The 19,064-nt window shown below is 38.1% G+C and overlaps 1 protein-coding gene across 3 annotated transcripts in view; it reads left to right on the plus strand.

The window, feature by feature from the left end:
- The window catches only part of LOC309865110 (uncharacterized protein), a 285,659-nt gene that overhangs the window by 56,728 nt on the left and 209,867 nt on the right, over window positions 1-19,064 (plus strand). For all 3 annotated transcript variants that reach the window (XM_082731325.1, XM_082731324.1, XM_082731326.1), the window contains exon 2: window positions 761-954. The gene's annotated coding sequence lies outside the window, so the exon portion shown is untranslated. The remainder of the gene's footprint in view (window positions 1-760; window positions 955-19,064) is intronic.

Here is a 19,064-nt window from a genome sequence, read left to right on the forward strand (position 1 = left end):
TGGGAGTTCTGTTTGCTCCAAGTTCTGGTCGGTGCTGGTTATGGTCAGTCTTTTTCATCTTAGCCAATCAAAAAGATGTGCATTTAATTTGCTTTTCTCTGAAGAAAAGCGATGTTTGCATCATTTCCTGTTTTGGCATTTGGATATTTTCTTTTGTCAAGTTTCCAAATCTTTTATCTGTTTTCTTTTTTTTTTTTTTTCTTAAATGGGCTGTACATTATTGTAAATGATCTTTTGACGAGTTTGAATACAAGTGCTTCATCTCACATGGTGTTGAGAAAATTTTCTTGCTGAATATGGCTTGGTTTTAAGTTCTGAAGAAGTATGATTTATCCATTTTAGGTTCAGTTATTTGTGTTTTTGTGTGTGCCTGCACGTTCTTTCTGCAAAATCCACCCACCATGAGATTGCGTGTATCTTCTCGTATGTTTTCCTCTAGAAGTGTTACGATTCTGGGTTGTATGTCTGGGTCTAGATTCTTTTCTGAATCCATGTTTGTTGAATGTGCAGTATAGATCATTGCACTTTTTCTTTCAATTTTGATTTCCACTTGACCCAGCCTCACTTGTTGAGAACACCATTTCTTTCCCCATTGTACTGCCTTGAGACAGTTGTCAAAGATTGACCATATTTATATGTGGATTTATTTCTGTACACACTCTTTTTTTCATCGATGTAGATCTGTATCTTTTTGCTAGAAACACACATTCAGTTTTTTGTTTGTTTGTTTGTTGAAAGATTTTATTTATTTATTTGACAGAGAAAGATCACAAGTAGAGGAGCAGGCAGAGAGAGAGAAGGAAGCAGGCCTCCCGTGGAGCAGAGACCAATGCGGGGCTTGATCCCAGGACCCTGAGATCATGACCTGGGCCGAAGGCAGAGGCCAACCCACTGAGCCACCCAGGCGCCTCAGCAACACACATTCTTGAAGAACTTTATAAATCTTGAAAGAAGGTAAGGCACATTCTCCAACTTTTAACTACCTAGAGTCTTTGAAATTTTAAATTTTAGAATCATGTGGTCAATTTCTACCACAAAACAAGCCTTGTTGATTTAGTTTGGAATTACATGGAGTCTAAAGATCAGTTTGGGACAGTTGTCATCCACGGATATGGTATATCTTCCCATTTATTTCTTCTTTAATCCAGTAATGTTTTGTAGTTTTTAGTGTGGTGGTACTGTGCATCTTTTCTTGGATTCATTCCCAGGCTTTCCTTTTTCCTCACTAATATAAAAGGAATTAAAAAATATTCATTTCAATATTTGCTACTAATATATTATTATAGAATGACTTTTAAAAATATTAACTTTCGTGTGCACAGTGCTAAATCTTTCATTAGGTTTTATGGGTTCTTTGGTATTTTCTAGGTAAGCAATCCTAGAAGCATGCAAATATTGACAATTTTACAAATGCTTTTTTGACTGTTACTTATTTCTTTTCTTCTGTTAATGCAACGGGTAGATCTTGTAGTAAAATGATGAAAGACAATATTGAAAGCAGACATTCTTGCCTTCTTACCTCATGGGGAGAAATTAGGTCTTTCACTCTTGAACTGTGATATTGTATTGGTTTTTCCTAGATGTTCTTTATCAGTTTAAAGAAATTCTCTGCTATTCCTAATATGCTGAGACCAATCTATCTATCTTTCTTTCTTTTTAATATCATGAAAGGTGTTGAAGTTTGTTAAATGCTTTTCGTTTTGCATTTTGTTGAAGTGACTATATTTTTCTTCTTTATCCTATTCTGCATGTTAAACTTGGCAATTTAAGAAAAGTTTCATTGGTTATGCTATCACTGTGTTTACAGATACACACACACATTGTATTGCACTTGATAACATTTTGTTAAGGATATTTACATCTATTGCAGGGATATTGAAGTGTGACTTTATGTTTTATAAACTATCCTTTAGATTTTGGTATTAGCATTATGTTGGCCTAATAAAGTTGGGTAGTGACCCCCAATTTTTTATTTTCTAAAAATATTCACAAAAAATAAGTGACTTGGGAGTTTGCCAGAATTCACTACTAAAAAGTATTTGGTCTGGAGTTTTCTTTACAGAAAGGTACTTCAGGGGTGCCTGGGTGGCTCAGTAGGTTATAGCCTCTGCCTTCGGCTCAGGTCATGATCCCAGGGTCCTGGAATCGAGTCCTGCATCAGGCTCTCTGCTTGGCAGGGAGCCTGCTTCCCCCCTCTCTCTCTCTGCCTGCCTCTCTGCCTACTTGTGATCTCTTTCTCTGTCAAAATAAGTAAAATCTTTTTTTAAAGAAAGGTACTTCATAATTTAATTTCATAATTATTCTTTTTGTTTTCATGTGTCACCTTTGGTAAGTCACATTTTTCAAGAAATTTATCAGTTTTTTTCGTTGTCACATATTTTATTGTCATATTGTTTTTTTTTATCCTTTTAAAGCCTGTTGGATCCATATGATGAACTCTCATTCCTAGTATTGTCGATTTCTGTCCCGCTCTCATTTTCTTAAACATTCCACTTAAGGCTTTGTCAATTTTGTTGATTTTTTTTTTCTGAAATAACTATTAGATTTTGTCTGTTTTTTCCCCCTCACTGATTTTTTCTTTTTACTATTTTCTTCCGTTTAGTCACTCCAGGGTTAAATTCATTTTTTGACAGTTTTTTTTATGATGGAAATCTGAGCTCTTTTTCTTTCTTTTGTTTTTTCTAATATAAGCATCTATAGTCATGAGTTACTCTCTAAGTCCTTTTTCAGCTTCAATCCACAATTTTTTGTATATTCAAAATCATTTCCAGTTAACTGATGGATTTGTCTTTTATACATGTATTATTTTGAAGTGTAATTTACTGATATGTGGTGTTTTTCTCACACTTGTTTGCTACTTTAACTGTGTTGTGGTCAGAGAATACAATCAGTATTACTGATAAATTTTAATATTGAATTCGTTATGAACCAGAATATGATCTATCTCAGTGAATGTACCTTGCATATGTGAAAGTAATGTGTATTCTGAATTCCATAGGTGAGAGGGTTCTTTGTTAACTAGATCAAAATAGTGCTGTTTTTGAGATCTTCTGTATTTTGGTGAGGGGTAGAATCTAGTTTAAGAATTACTCAGAGGAGTATTAAAATCTTTTGCCAAGAGTGTAGAATTGTCTGTTTCTTCCCTCAGTGCTGTCAGTGTTTTGTTTTATATATTTTTAAGATTAACACTGATAATTGTTTACCTGATAATTTGTCCCTCTTGTCATCTGAAATATTACTTTTATTCTCTGGAAATACTTTTTGTCTTGAAATTTGTGTTCTCTGATATTAAAGTTCCATTTTCTGCTTACTAACTGCTTAGTACCTATTTGCCTATTCATTATTGTCAATCTATTTTCTTTATGCTTAAATTGTCTTTCTTACATTCAGTGTATAGTTGTTCAAGATTTTATAGTCCTTTTGTCAATCAGTGCCATTTAATTAGTGTCTTCAGACACTAATTTACACTCTACATTATATATTTTCACTTCCGTCTTCCCTGTGATCTTTTTTATATTATTTGAGTATTATTTCCTATTCCAGTTTAGTTTAATGTATGTGTTTTTGGCAAAGTCTTTTTGTATTTTCTTTTATAAAAGTATTTTCTCTAGGAATCACATTTTATATATGAAATATTTCAGTCTATTTTAATATTGTATAATTTCACATGAATCGTAGAAAATTTATAATAATATAGTTTATCCCTCACTGACCATTATGTTCCAGCTTTCATATGTATCATATCTATATACACTGAAAATCCTGCCAGCTAATAAAATAGTTTTTATTTTAATTATATGCATTCTAAATAACTTAAAAAAGAAAATTAATCTTTTACATTATCCAAGAATTTATATTTCTGTTACTCTTTCTTTGTTCCTTCTGGTATCACTTCTGTTCATTGTGAAGAACTTGCATTAGCAAATATTATATATCATATCACCTGGTGACTAATTATCTTATTTTTCCTTTATTTGAAAATGCATTGATTTCACTGTCATGTTTGTGGGATATTTACACTAGCTATAGTATTCGGGTTTGACGTTTTTATCCATTTATCCTATGAAGATGAATGTTCTGTCCTTAGGCTTGCCGTGTTTCTGATGAGAAATCTTCAGTATTTCAAACCATTCCCCTGTGTGCAATGGGCCAGATAGATATAGATTTTTTTTCAAAAATTGTTTATATTTGTTTTTCACCATTTTAGCTATGATATCTGGATGTGGATTTCTTTGTGCTCAGATCTGGAAATTTATGTATGTAACTATATTTAGTAAACTTAAAGGCAGTTACTTAAATTGTTTTCTCAAAAATGCCATGATGTGACATGTGGAATCTAAAATAGTTGAATAGGTAGAAACAGAGATTAGAATATTGGTTATTAGAGGTATAGAGTTGGGGAGTTGGGGATATGTTGGTTAGGCATACAAAGTTGCAAGTGTAGAGTTCTAATGTATAGCATAATAATATAGGCAGTAATACTACATTGAATATTGGTGATTTGCCAGCAAAGTGTTGACTTTAGTCATCATTACATTACCTTTATGTGTATCAAATCACCATATTGCCCACCTTAAGTATATACAGTTTTCATTAAAAAAAAGTTCTTTTTAATTTCTCTTTCCTCTCCTTGTACTCCAGGTATGTGTGTTACATATTTGGAAATGTCTCACAGGCCCCTGGGGGATTTCTTTTTTAGTTTTATTTTTTCACCCACTACATTTTTAGATTTGGATTGTTTCAGCTGATCTGTATTAACGTTCCTAGTTCTTCCTTGTATTATTTCCATACCACTATTGAATTCACCAAGTGAGGTTTTCCTTTTAAATATTTTTTGCTTCCAGGAATTTCATTTTTTTAATTATTTGCTTTTCTCTGTCAACAACGTATATTTTCATTTATTTCCACAGAGTTTTCTTTACTGGTTTTCTTTACTAGTTATCCTAGCTGCGTACATGCCTTGGACAGCTTCAACACCTAGACCCTCTTTTTGTTGTTTGTTTTTTGGTCTTTTCCTTTGGGAATTCACCATATTTTCTTGTTTTTGTTTGTTTGTTGGTATGTTGAGTAGTTTTGGATTGTATTCTGGGTAGTTTGACGATTGTGTTGTGCAGAGTCTATCATAATATTTCTATCATAACCATCTGGAGATGTTGATGTTTATTTTAGCGGCTGGGCCATTTAGCTTTGGGCTGTAAGTGGTGCCTCACCTTTGGGAGGTGATTCAGACCTCAGTTCGTCTTTCTCGGGTGTGGCTGTATTGGTTTGCTGTGTCTCTGTGCATGTGGTCAGAAGTCTCAGATCTCCGTTCAGCTCCCAGTGCCTTTGATACCTTCACTGGGACTGTCCTTGTACGTGTTTGGCTCAGGAATTTAAGTGATACTTATTTACAGAATTAAGAGCCCTTTCTCTCACTCTTTCATCTGTGGGGTTCTCTCTAAACTCTCTGGCCTGCTGGAACCCTTACTTCTGATTCTTTTTGCCAGAAACAGTTTATCTGAGATTTTACCTACTTGTACAGCTATCATTGCTAGTACCTTTGCAACTGGGGTCATACTGCCCGAGAAAAACTGAAATGAGAAATTCATCATTGTACAAGTCACTTTCCCAAGTTTTGATTCTCTGAACTCATCTGCCTGCTAGGGAGAGTCTTCAGGGGGCTGAGGCAGATATGGAAAAGTATGTGTGTCACCTGCATATGGACGTCTGTATCTATCTAACTATATATATGTAAAGTTTGCAGTTTTTAATTGTAACCTGCCTGAGGAATGGGTGATAGTGGGCTCACTCTACCCCAATGGAATCAGAACCCATATTTAATTTTTTGCCCCAGAAAAAAATCGACTTTATGTCAAAGTATGGAGTCTTCTGTTTAGCAAACCCATTGTGACAAAGTTCTCTTCTGGTGGGAGTTGTGCAGAAAAGAGCAGAAGTGATAGGCAAATTGTGCTCAAAACAAACACACACAAACCCAATTTAAGAAAACAGCTCCTGTGATACTTCACATTCTGCATTCCAGCTGATCTTTGCATTTATCATTATTTAAAGGGCATGGAGCACAGTACTAGGCTTTTTTCCCTCCAATGGATTGTTAAAATAGATTATATGTGTTTGGAGACATCAGTATCAATCTACATATAACTCAATTGCACAACTAATCTTTAGGTATATTTTTTCAAGCCCCTTAGGACTGATACTTTGTAGTGATTTAAATATGTTTCAGTTAAGAATAAGGAGTTTAAGAATTAACACTGGTGACATTTCCTGTTGTGAAATGCATATAGTAGGTCAGTGCCAACTTCCTTACGAAAGTGAGTTTATATAACGATAAAATTTTTTAAAAAATCAGGATAAATTATGTCTGAATGACGTGTATGTTGGAAATAGTGCAATATTCTTTTTTTGTTTGTTTCTCAGAATAAACTGAGGGTGGTGCATATTGTGTATTAAATATTTCTGCTTTTTGGGTAGTGATTAAGTGAGACTTTTAAGCCAATGAAGAATGAGGGCAGCAAGGCCATTTTATGCAACAATGAAATTATATTGTTTTCTTAAAACATAGGGTGTATGAACATGCGATAAAGCATAGGATTTTTCCATATGCATAAGATACCCTTTTGACCCCACATTAGATCAAGTTATTTGAATAGGGTTCAGAGGAGAAGCACATTGCATTTCAGGTGAAAGAATTTTGTAATGTGCACTTCCCAAGCATTTCTTCTTCTTTGCTCCCTGAAATTGTTAGTATCAAAATAGCAATTCTCTGCATTTCCATCGTTATTTGTAAAATGATGCAGCATTTTGTTGTATGGCAACACGGATGTAGAAACTACTTGTGTTTAATCTCTATTTTATGATGTCCAATTACCGCAGTGTTTTACATTTTAAAAACTGAGAGGTCCTTTACATTGGGTGCCATGCACAAATCTTCGTGGGAAGCACCAGGTGAGCTTTTCAGAAATACACGGTCTCCATGTGTAACCCCAGATTGAGATCTGGATCCTGGCTCTCAGCCCTGATCCCTGGAACTTTTTTCATTCCCCTTCCCTCTCAGTTTCCTCCATCCCCAGCCAGAGCTAATCATTTTGACGTTTGTCCGCACTTGTTAGTTACCTGTTCTTAAACTGTATGTAAATAGAATCATGCAGAATCCCATAATGCTTTGAGATTCACGTGTTTTACATTTCTATAGTTCTTGCATTTCTACTGGCGAGGAGTATTTAATTTTATCAATATGTCCCAGTTTGGTCATCCATTTTTCTCTCGCTAGCTTTCTTCCATTTTGGGGCTTTATGACTAAAAACACTTAGAATTTTCTTATACACATCTTTTTGTGGAGATAGCTCACATTTTTCATAGGATACAAGTTCATTATAAATAGTGTTTATTATAGCAATTTCTCTATTCCTTTTTTACGTCAACTTTTAGAAGATACTTGGCTATCAAAGGAAAAAAAAAATGGCCCCAGATGTACAAGTTATGCTAAAATATGTTCACATTTTTGAAAGATTAGTTGCCCTTTTTTTGAAACGTGGGTTGTCCATATTCGATTCTCTTATACAAACTGTAAAGAAAAATTAAGCATTGTATATCTATAAAAGGCATATGAAAATTAAAACATACCACCTCTAGGAGATTCTCTTTTTCCGAACAACTTATATGATTATTTTCTCCCTCGAAGACCAACCACACGGTAGCATGTCTTTTTCCTGCTATGTTATTTGACTTTACCATATAATAAACAATTACATGTCCATCTTTCCATGAGACTACAAGCTCCTTGGAGACCAAGGCCATCTGTGTTTTACTCATCTTTCTATTCCTGGAATCTAGCACTTTGCCTGGCGCATGGTAGGTAGACTTTATGTCTTGTGTGACTTGAATAGCTACCTTTTGTCTAGGGGGGTTATTTGCCTTGCGGAGGCTGTTTTTGCTATGGAAACATAACACACACTTAGCTTTAGCTCAGGCGTTTATTATTCCCTTTGTCTTTAGTCTTTTGTTTAAAACATGAGCTGACTTATCCCAGTTTCCTGTTTCTATAGAGTAGGCTTTTGATGGAAATGCACCCTACCAAGAACCTATGAAATGTTTGTTTTATTAGTCTAATTACATTATACTAAACTTCACTGATGTGTCATTGAGGAAAAACAACTGCAGGTAACGACTGTATATACATGTGCCTATACAGAGATAAAGAATAGACTCTTAAGGTTTTTTTTTCCTAAGGTATATAGTACTTGGTGCACTCTATACTTCGTGGTAGAAGGCAAACCTCATTTTTCCTTTTTTAATGTGCAAAAGACACATTATCTGTTTAGCACGATTAAAAGACCTTGAAATTATGCATGATTTTCATTACTACTGGGATTTCTATGTCGAATCAAAGGTCATTATTCTAATCATCTCAGACCTCTCTTTTTCCCTAATAGATCTTTGCAATGCCCATCTGTCAGTGGTTCATGGAATAACCTTTTCTGATAGGGGCAGGATGGCAGATGGACAGCAGATGGGAGTTTTGCCCTGCCTCTTGATTCAGCTCCTGGCCCAGGCAGAAACTGTCACCGACTGTCAGTTTGTCCTCACAGTTTGTGGGTTCCAGAACCGTATTTGGCATCCCAGCCACGGGTCTGAAACGACACAGAGCTGGATCAGCGATACGGGTCATTGTGACTAGTTAATGGTTAATTACTAACAGGGTGGGGGACACCTGATGAATCTACAAAAGCGTTTTCTTTCTGTCTCACTGTGTGTTAGATGTTCAGGACCCCAGAGTCCATTCTCAAGTTCAATATGGCATTCTTAGGAAAATATTATGATCATACACGACTTTTTGTATTTTTAAAATCTAACTCCATTTGCCCAAAGTCTTTGTTTCTGTGTAAAAGCACGTGAAGAAGCACGCGAGAAGGAGAGGTACATGGACAGACAGTGGCTTGAAACTTCAATGTTTTTGTCCAAATTGTTGGACGACTTGTCATCTTCCAGAATTCCTAAAGGTAATGGAAGGTTAAAACTTGGTTTAATGATAACATTTTGAATGCAGTAACTATAAATGCTTGTGCCATAGCCTTCAAAGAGGCTTCATGAGATTGCTGGTTTTTATAGGGCAGAGGAGAAAGTCTTTTTTATTCTTTTTCTTTTTATTCCAGACTATTAAACACGCACTGTTTTTAATTTGTGCATGAGTTTGTTGCTTTACAAGTGACTTGCTTCATTGTAGGTATAAACCAGATTCGAGGGAACAGACAAGGCTGAGTAAATCCATGATGGTGGTTAAGCCTTGACAGTGACCGTGAATAAAAGACTGTCACGAGTCGAATTGTGTGCTGAGCTAAGAGGGGGTTTTTCCCTTAGTTTCTTTGGACTTCACAAAGATCATATTGTGCCCTTTCTTCAGCTGAACTGAATCTCCACTTTGGTAAGAATAGAAGAGAGTTTATGTAAAGAAAATGAGTCTACTGATCTTTCGGTAATTATCCGTCCTGAGTATTGAACATTGTCCGTCTCTCAGCCAGCAGTGCCCAGTGCTCAAGGAGACCCTCAGAACACTCCAGTCCCTCCTTGTACTCTGGGCTACATTGAACTACGGTGCCCATTTTTAAGAACTCTGTGCTGTGTCCTCGGGTGAGATTGTGTATGCATGTCTCTGTGTGTGTAATTATCCATCAGATTACATGTTTGATAGGTGATTGAGGTACCTTCTTTTTGGAACCATGATACTCTGTCTGTGGCCTCCTTGAAACCAAACCATTGATTCTTTTAAAGTAATCTTGAAATTGAAAAAAATCTTGTCACACCCCTGCCAGCAATAAATGTACCTTAACATGGGTCTTGCTAACATGAATTCAGGGGAGGTGTGGACAGGCTCTAATTAATTATGAATCTGTAAACGTTGGAGGAGAGGTTTAGGTCGAAAGTCCCCATGTGACCGATAGTGCTGTGATGCTCTAATCCCAAAAAGCGGCCTCATAATAAATGCCCGTGAGTCATGGCGTTCAGGCAAAGTCATGAACTTGAGGAAAGTGAGCAGTCCCCGTGGTTTAGACAGCTAGCCATCGCGCCGCCTGATTCCCTCAGACTGGATCTTGCTTTTGGAAGGTGACTCTCCAAGGAAAGGTTACAAGCATAACGGACTGTTCTACATAAAGTTTTAAGCCGTCTGACGTTCGATGTCTTTGATAAGCAACTGAGGTCTCCTATTTCTATCACCCCGTCCGTTGTAGCGCGCCTGATGGGCTTCAAAGGGCGTTTCCCACGCTTTATCTCTTCTGATTTCAAAAAATCCTCACGGGCAAGCGGAGAAGAAATCTATCTAAATAATCGAGTACAAAACGAAGTTCAGCTTCCTGTTGGATCAGTTACTGCCTTTTTGCCCCCGCCATCAACACGGGATCAATAACCACAAACTTCCAGAAGGTTCTTACCTTCAAGAAGCTTCCATGGTCATAGGCAGTAGAGATGATGAATAGATTAGCATATGCAGAAATGCCACATCTGAATGAAAACGATCACAAATGCTAAAGCAGACCCCAGTGTCTGAGATGGAGTGGGGGTGCGCTTCTTCATGGAGGGGCCAGAGAAAGCCCGTGTGTGTGTGTGTGTGCGTGCGCACACATTTTGTCACTGTTGTCTTGTTATTGAGATAGTCTTCACGGATACACAGATTGAGAATTTCACAAGTTTTAAGCATGTAGCCAATGGGTTTTGATGAATATAATCTGTGCCCTGTTAATATGTAGACTCTTTATATCCCCATAAAGAACACCCCTGCCCTTTTAGAGTCAGACCTGTCGTCTCCACTCCCCAAGGGAAACACTCTTCTGATTATTTCATCATAGGTCAGTTTTGCCAGTTCTGGAAGTGGAGTCAAGCACTATGTACTTTCTGTGGCTGGATCTTTCCTTCTCTTAAGATTGTTGATGTTTGGGGCGCCTGGGTGGCTCGGTCATTAAGTGTCTGCCTTCAGTTCAGGCCATGATCCCAGGATCCTGGGATCGAGTCTCTGTGATCGGGTCCCAGGACTGGGCTGTACGGCGGGACGGACTGGCTGTGCGGCGGGAAGCCTGCTTCTCCCTCTCCTACTCCCACTGCTTGTGTTTCCTCTCTTGCTGTCTTTCTCTCTGTCAGATGAATAAATACAATCTTTAAAGGAAAAGATTGTTGATGTTTATTCATGCTCTTGCTCTATTGTGATTCTTCCTATTTATCATGTTCCCTTCTTTGGGTGTATCATAAATTTCTTTTAATGCACTTTCCAACGTGGATTGTTTCCAGTGTGGGCCATTACAAATTAAGTGGTTAGGAATAATTTTTATACCAGATTGTTATATTTATATGTGTGTGTGTGTGTGTGTGTGTGTATGTTTGTATTTCTCTCTGGTAAATACCAAAGACTGGGCGTTGAACTTTAAAAACAACTTCCATACTAGTCCCCAAAGAGATTATACCATTTCCCCCTCCCAATAGCAATTTGTAAGAGTCCGGTTTTTTGTTCTTTTCTTTTTTGTCCCCTTTCATGTCCTCAAGGACATTTGTTGGTATCAGTCTCTGGATCTCAGCCATTTGAGTCGGTGTCTAATGGTGCCTCCTGTGGTTTTGATTTGCATTTCCAAAATGACTAATGTTGGTGAGCACTTCTTCTTCTTCTTCTTTTTTTTTTAAAGATTTTATTTATTTGACAGAGATCACAAGTAGGCTGAGAGGCAGGCAGAGAGAGAGGCGGAAGCAGGCTCCCTGCTGAGCAGAGAGCCTAACAAGGGGCTTGATCCCAGGACCCTGGGATCATGACCTGAGCCGAAGGCAGAGGCTTTAACCCACTGAGCCACCCAAGTGCCCCGTGAGCACTTCTTCTTGAGCTTATTGGCTTTTCACATATATCACTTTGTGAAATGCCTATTCAAGTATTTTGCCCATATTTTGAATTGAGTTGTTGGTCTTTATATTATTGAATTGTAACAGTTAGAACTCCTTTGTCAGATCCGTGTGCTGTGATCATTTTCTCCTAGTCTGTAGCTTTATCTGCTTATTTTCCCAATGACTTCTTTCAGAGGACAAAGGTTTTCATTTTAATGAGGTTCACATTATTATTTTTTCCTTTAATTATCATTGTTGCATTTCTAGGAAATTTTTGCCTTCCCTAAGATCACAAAGATATTCTTTTATGTTTTCCTTTAAAAGTTTTATCGCTTAATTTTGCTGCTTAGATCTGTGATAATCTAAGATACATTTTCATGTATGATGTGAAGTGTGGGTTAAAGTTCACCTCCTCCCCTCCAGCCGCCCATAAATAACCAGTTGTTGTAGCATCGCTGGTTGTGGAGATCTCTCTTTATCCTTAGAAATGCTTTGGGTTCTTGGTTGAAAAGTCACTACTTTTCTATTTGGAGCGTAGAAATATGAAAAGAACAGTTTTTCCAGCCTTCCAACAACAACAAAATGGTTAAAAAAAAAAATTGTAACTGCATAACACTTCTTCAACCCATGAGAGGGCTGGGGTCCCAAGGCAGCCAAGTGACCTGAAAGCCAAGGAAGGAGGAGTGCCTCCGAGGAGAGATGAGCACAAGTCCTGGCTTACCAGAGGCCTATGTGTCCAGATGCTGACAGGCGGAATGCCACTAACATGGGTGACAAATTGTCTGAAGCCCAGTGTGGGGTAGCAAGAGAAGGGAAAACTTCTGGGAGCTGTAGGCACCAATGGAATTTGTAGTCATTCCTTAGTGATGCATAAAATATACGTAAGAGTGATAGGTCAAGGGCGCCTGGGTGGCTCAGTGGATTGAGCTCCTGCCTTCGGCTCAGGTCATGATCTCAGGGTCCTGGGATCAAGCCCCGAGTCAGGCTCTCTGCTCAGCAGGGAGCCTGCTTCCTTCTCTTTCTCTCTGCCTGCCTCTCTGCCTACTTGTGATCTCTGTCTGTCAAATAAATAAATAAAATCTTTAAAAAAAAAAAAAAGAGTGACAGGTCAAGAGTCCTCATGGTTCATTCTTACCTGCAGGTCATGATCTCAGGGTCATGAGACTGAGCCCAGTGTTGGACTCTGCACTTAGTGGGGCGTCTGCTTGAGATTCTCTCTCCCTCTGCTCCCCCCCCCCCCGGTCAAAATCTTAATAAGAAAGAATGGGGTACAGTCAACGTGAGCAAATGTAACAAAGCTGCTGGCCCCGGTGAGGGATGAAAAATGTCCATTGTATTTAGCGATTTGGAAAATTACCTATAACATTAGCAGGAAGTGGTTTTGTTGGACTGGCAAAGATTGAAACTAGAAACCACTGGATTTGGAAATGAATATGATATGAAGAAGATGGGCCAGTGAAAATACTTTATTTCCCCCAGATGCTTGGATAGAAGAGAAGGATTAGTGCATAGGTAGTGACACGGGAATAGGAGTGGTTTTTAAGGGGAAAAATGATTGGAGCTTGCTTATAAGACCAGTGGAAGATGTCAGTAGGATGGGAAAATGGGCCAGTGGAGTGGTGTTAGCTTAGTGGTTGGGACTGGGACGTGTGTTGAGGGGTTCCTGGTGTAGTGCACATACCCTTACGTGCAACATTAAAAGACAGTTTGTAGAGTTTTAATATTTTCCTATGTCAGATAATAACTTATCTATGCTTAGAGACCTATATATGAATGCCATCTATATCTTCCTGATAATTTTTTTTTTCTTAAATGGGGTAGCAGGGAAATGTTTCCTCTTTACTGCGTTGTTGTGTGTTGATAGGCACTTTGTCAGAATACAGCTTTTTGGGGCGCCTGGGTGGCTCAGTGAGTTAAGCCTCTGCCTTCGGCTCAAGTCATGATCCCAGGGTTCTGGGATCAAGCCCCGCATCAGGCTCTCTGCTCAGCAGAGAACCTGCTTCTCCCCCTCTCTCTGCCTGCCTCTCTGCCTACTCCTGCCTACTTCTGATTTCTCTCTCTCTGTCAAATAAATAAATAAATAATCTTAAAAAAAAAAAAAAGAATACAGCTTTTTGGTAATGGTGCAATAAACCAGTGTCACTCTGATGTAGTAATATGTAACAGACACAGTAAGTCAGATGATCATTCCATCTTGCTTGACATAACGGAAAATGGTTTGAAAACAAGACCCCAAAGAAGCGGCTTGAAACTCCAAAGTCGCATGAGTTTCAGGGCAGTGCTGTCTTTGAGGGCAAGGGCTGTGCAAACATTCATGTGCTTATCATTGTTCCTAGGATGGTAAGATGCCTCCAACAATGACAAGTGTATTGAAAGAGAGTAACATTGATGGAAGTCCTATTATCAACATTTGTTTTATTTTTTATTTCTTGAAAGATTTATTTATATATGAGTGAGGATAGGGCCAACGGAAGGAGGAGAGAGAAAGAATCCTTGAGCAGACTCCGCACTGAGTGTGGAGCCCAACGAGGGGTTCCATCTCAGGACCCTGAGATCATGACCTGAGCCAAAATCAAGAGTCAGATGCTCAACTGACTGAACTGCCCAGGCAGTACTGTTGTCAACATTTTAAAGCATATGACTATTTGAGCATATTCAATCCTGTTATTTGATGTCTGGTAGAACCCCTAGACATCCTGGGCTTTCAACAGTGGTTGAAGTCATGACGTTTCAGCTGGCGTTAGAGCTTTAGTCATGGCAGCCAATTCCTCTGGTCAATGTAGAAGGCATTGCACCTGGCAGAAACACTGGCAGCATTCATCTCCTATGCTTCTCAGTCCTGAACTGTGGGGCTAAGTCTGTTTGGCCAGACTCGTTTCCATTATATGCATCTTATTCTAAATATTCACCCCTTCCAATAATACAAATACAGTACATTTGTTATTTTTAAAACTGCTTTACTTTTTACTCCAAACATGTGAGACAGGTTTATTTATATCCATATCTTAAATATTGACCCATATGGATAAGAAAATGACATTTTCCTTTGGAAATTGAATCGACAATGGGAACTTTAGGTTGGCTGTCACAGTAGGTCACATGGAAGAACTTGGCCAAGTTTATCAACCATATTTGGCCTAGTTTTCTGCATATGTTTGCCAGATGCAAAAGCCAGCTTGTTGCTCCAGGGCACAGAAACCTGGAGGAACTTGTGCTTGGAACTTGTGCCATTTAATCCACTGGGTGTCTTTCTTTTTGCTGAGAGTTTACATAGAGAGGTCAGGTTATCCCAGAGGAACATAAATAGAAAGAGGCTTCTTTTTGCCTTTCACGAGCTACAGAGGATTTTTATAGAATGCTCTTGTGAAGTATTTTTGGTGACACAACTACAAAAAAAAAAAAAAAAACCCTACAATGCTTAATGGCGAAAAAATACAGTTCTAGGTACAAATTACAAATGTTTGAACAATTGAGTTGAATAAATACATTCTTTTATTCAGGGGTCTCAGTGCCTTATAGAAGTTGTCCCTTAGGATACAAAAATATTTGTATTCATATGAAATTCGCTCCCTATGTAACATATTTCAGAAATTTTAACAAATCAATCACACAATCAAAGGTCATATGTTTGTAGCTGATTCAGACCTGAAAACGAATAGAGATGTCAAAGTACTGAGCATATTGGATGTTTACACATGAATAAGCAAGATGGCAGAAATTGTTTTCCAGATTTCTTTTTTTTTTTTTTTGCCTTTGCATGTTTTTTGTAATTCTTCAAGTTGCAATTTTCATAGAATATGTTGTCATATTTTTGTTAGCTTGTGGTGCACATGTATGTAATTCCATAGTTCTATCATTACGTCGTAGTATATAATTACATGGGGATATGTAAATGCTCCCCCTGTGCAAAAGAGGAAAAATGAGCCTGGATTTTAAATTCCCTTACTGTAACATCTCACTACTATTTGGTAGTGGGGGATAACTGTACTTTTTAAAATTAAAAGTAACAGTTATAATTACATTGTAAGCAATGACCCTAATATTTCAGGGCACCTATTTGGGTTTCAGAATTTGGAAAAAATGAATGGAATTCCGACACATTTATGGTACTTTTCCCCTTCACCCCGTTTTACATGTGAATGCTCTAATCACTCTTTAGCTAACAAAGGAAACCTTGGATTGGTCTCATAAAACGTTCACGTCACAGGACACCTACACTCAAACTGAAAAATCATGACCTACCTCTGGAGGGAGGCTCCTGGTAGTTCTTCCCAGATTACCGGAAAATGTCACATATATGGAGGATGTTTTAATGAAGTTTATCAAATTTTATTTTTAAATGCTATGTGTGCGTGTGTGCGTGCACGTGCTCGTGTATGTGTGTGTTTGGACAGCTGCTGTTGCTCCAGAGAGGAAGTGTTCATAGTCTACTGAGGCTGTTGAGATACGAAGTCACCAGGGATAAGTGGACAAAAAGTGAACATGGCTAGTTCCCATGACTTCCTTATTGTTACATATGCTACATTTTGGTCTTTCCTTTTGTGATTAAGATGTAGTGAGACAGGGGGTGCCTGGGTGGCTCAGGTGGTTAGGCGTCTGACTGCCTCCGGCTCGGGTTGTGGTCCTGGAGTCCTAGGATTGAGTCCCACATTGGGTTCCTTGCTCAGCGGGGAGCCTGCTTCTCCCTCTGCCTGTTCTACCTGCCGTTCTCATGCTTCTGCTTTCTGTCTCTGACAAATAAAAGAAATAAAAATAAAAAATAAAATCTTTAAAAGATAATTGAGACAGGATTGGGGCACCTGGGTGGCTCAGGTTATGATCTCAGGGTCATGAGATGGAGCTCTGCATCAGGCTCTGCATGAGGCATGGAACCTGCTTAGGATTTTCTCTCTCCCTCTGCATCCGCACTTGGGCTCTCACACTCTCTAAAAAAAAATTGTTTTTTTTAAAAGAAAGGTTTATTGATACAGGTATTTTGTATTAAGTAATTTCTCACATCCCAATGTATAATGAATCTTCTACCTGTAAAATTATTGTAAATTATTGTAATTTTCCCAGTGACCATTTGATGTATGAGAAAAATTGCTTTAGAAAACATAAGAGCACCAGGATACTTAAAATCCTACATTGCTAAATTTGTTCAGTTGTATTATAATTACTTCTATATGTCTCAACTACTGTGTTCCAGTTTAAGAGCAGGGACAGTTTTTATTTATTTATTTTTTTTAATTTTTTTGGGGGGGGTGGTTGTAATACTAACCAGACTGTAAAGTCTTTTTTAAAAATTTGTGTATAATTGACAAACATGTTACATTAGCTTCAGGTGCACAGCATTGTGATTTCACAACTCTGTGCAGATGCTGTTGTTCACCAGAAGACTTCACTTCCATCTGTCACCGTACACACTACTATGATACCTTGACTGTATTCCCTGTGCTGTAACTTTTATCCCAGTGACTTACTCATTCTATAAATGGCAGCCTGTATCTGCCACTCCTTTTCACCCCTTTCGCCCATACTTTGACTCCTTCCCCTTCCGCCCCTCTAGCAACCATTAGTTCTCTATAGGTCTTTTTCTTCTTTTTGTTGATTCAATTTTTAGATTCCAAACAGAAGCGAAGTCATATGGTGTTTGTCTTTCTCCTCCTTAGTCACTAAGCATGATACTATCTAGCTCCATCCATGTTGTTGCAAGTGGCAGGGTCTCGTTCTTTTTTCATGGCTGCGTAATATCCCGTTGTGTGTATGTGTGTGTGCGTGTACACATGCGCATGTGGATATATACATATATATCACAACTTGCTTATCCTTTCATCTATTTTTTTAAAGATTAATTTATTTATCTGATAGAGGGAGAGAGAGCACAAGCAGAGGGAGCTGGAGAGGGAGAAGCAGACTCCCCACTGAGCAGGAAGCCTGATGCAGGGCTTGATCCCGGGACCCTGAGATCATGACCTGGGCCGAAGGCAGGGGTTTAACCATCTGAGCCACCCAGGCGCCCCTCTCCTTTCATCTATTGATGGATGCCTATGTTGTTTCCGTATCTTGACTATTGTAAATAATGCTGCAATGAATGTAGGAATGCATATATCTTTTTTAATTAGAGGGGGTTTTTTGTTTGTTTGTTTGTTTGGGCCAATACCAAGTAGCATAATTACTGGATCATATGGCAATTCTGTTAATATTTTATGTATATCTATACTGTTTTCCACAGTGGCTGCACTAATTTACATTCTCAAATGGGTTCTTTTTTTTTTTTTTTTCCATATTCTCACCAACACTTGTTATTTCTTGTCATTTTGATTTTAACCATTCTGACAGGTGTGAGGCAGTACCTCTCTCTGTTTGATTTGTATTTCTGTGATGATGAGGGGTGTGGAGCATCTTTTCATGTGTTTATTGGCCATCTGTAAATCATCTTTGGAAAAATTTTCTCTGCCCAGGTTTTAATTAGATTGCTTGTTTTTTGTTTCTTTTTCTTTGTTTTGGTTACGTAAGTTCTTTATCATAATTACATTTCCAATCCCTAGTGTAGTGTTTGTTATATCTGGAAGTATTCAACCAAGCTAGCTGAACAAGTAAGTTAATAACTTACTCTGATTTCTTTATTTTGCAGTCTTCAATGTCATGTGTTTTTTTCTTTTCATAGGTAAGTAGCAAGGATTCATGTTCATGTTTTCCCTCCTGGAGTTGACTACTGTTGTCCAGGAACTTCTGTGTTAATAGTAAAAAGTACTCTAGAGTTATAGTAATTTTGGCATCACTGCTTACATGCTTCGTCTCCCTGGGAAAATTATCTTCCCCAAGCTTCCACGTCTTCATCTGTAAAATGGGTTAATTACAGCTACTCTTTATGGTTGTTATTTCAGTTGCCTTATTATTCAGGAAACCCTTGAAATCTCTCATATTCTTAAATGGCGTAGCTTATTTAATAAGGATAAATTTTTGAAACCTTTAATGATACTTTTAAAGGTTTCCCTATAAATCTTGTTGCCCTACAGCTTCTGCAGTCATGGAATCAGTGGCCTTTCTTGCTTTAGGAATAGGGCAGATACAGCCTAGACGGTGGAACAGTTGTGTCATTGTGCACTTGTCGTAGGAGTTCTTACATAAGCCAGGGTTTGCTGGAAATGCTAAAGCTTCCATTAACACATTGAGGAGAAAGTCTGAGACGAAAGCTTATAAAAGTGAGACCCAACCACACAGGA

This window comes from Mustela nivalis, assembly GCF_964662115.1.
Source record: "Mustela nivalis genome assembly, chromosome: 5".
Classification (NCBI taxonomy): domain Eukaryota; kingdom Metazoa; phylum Chordata; class Mammalia; order Carnivora; family Mustelidae; genus Mustela; species Mustela nivalis.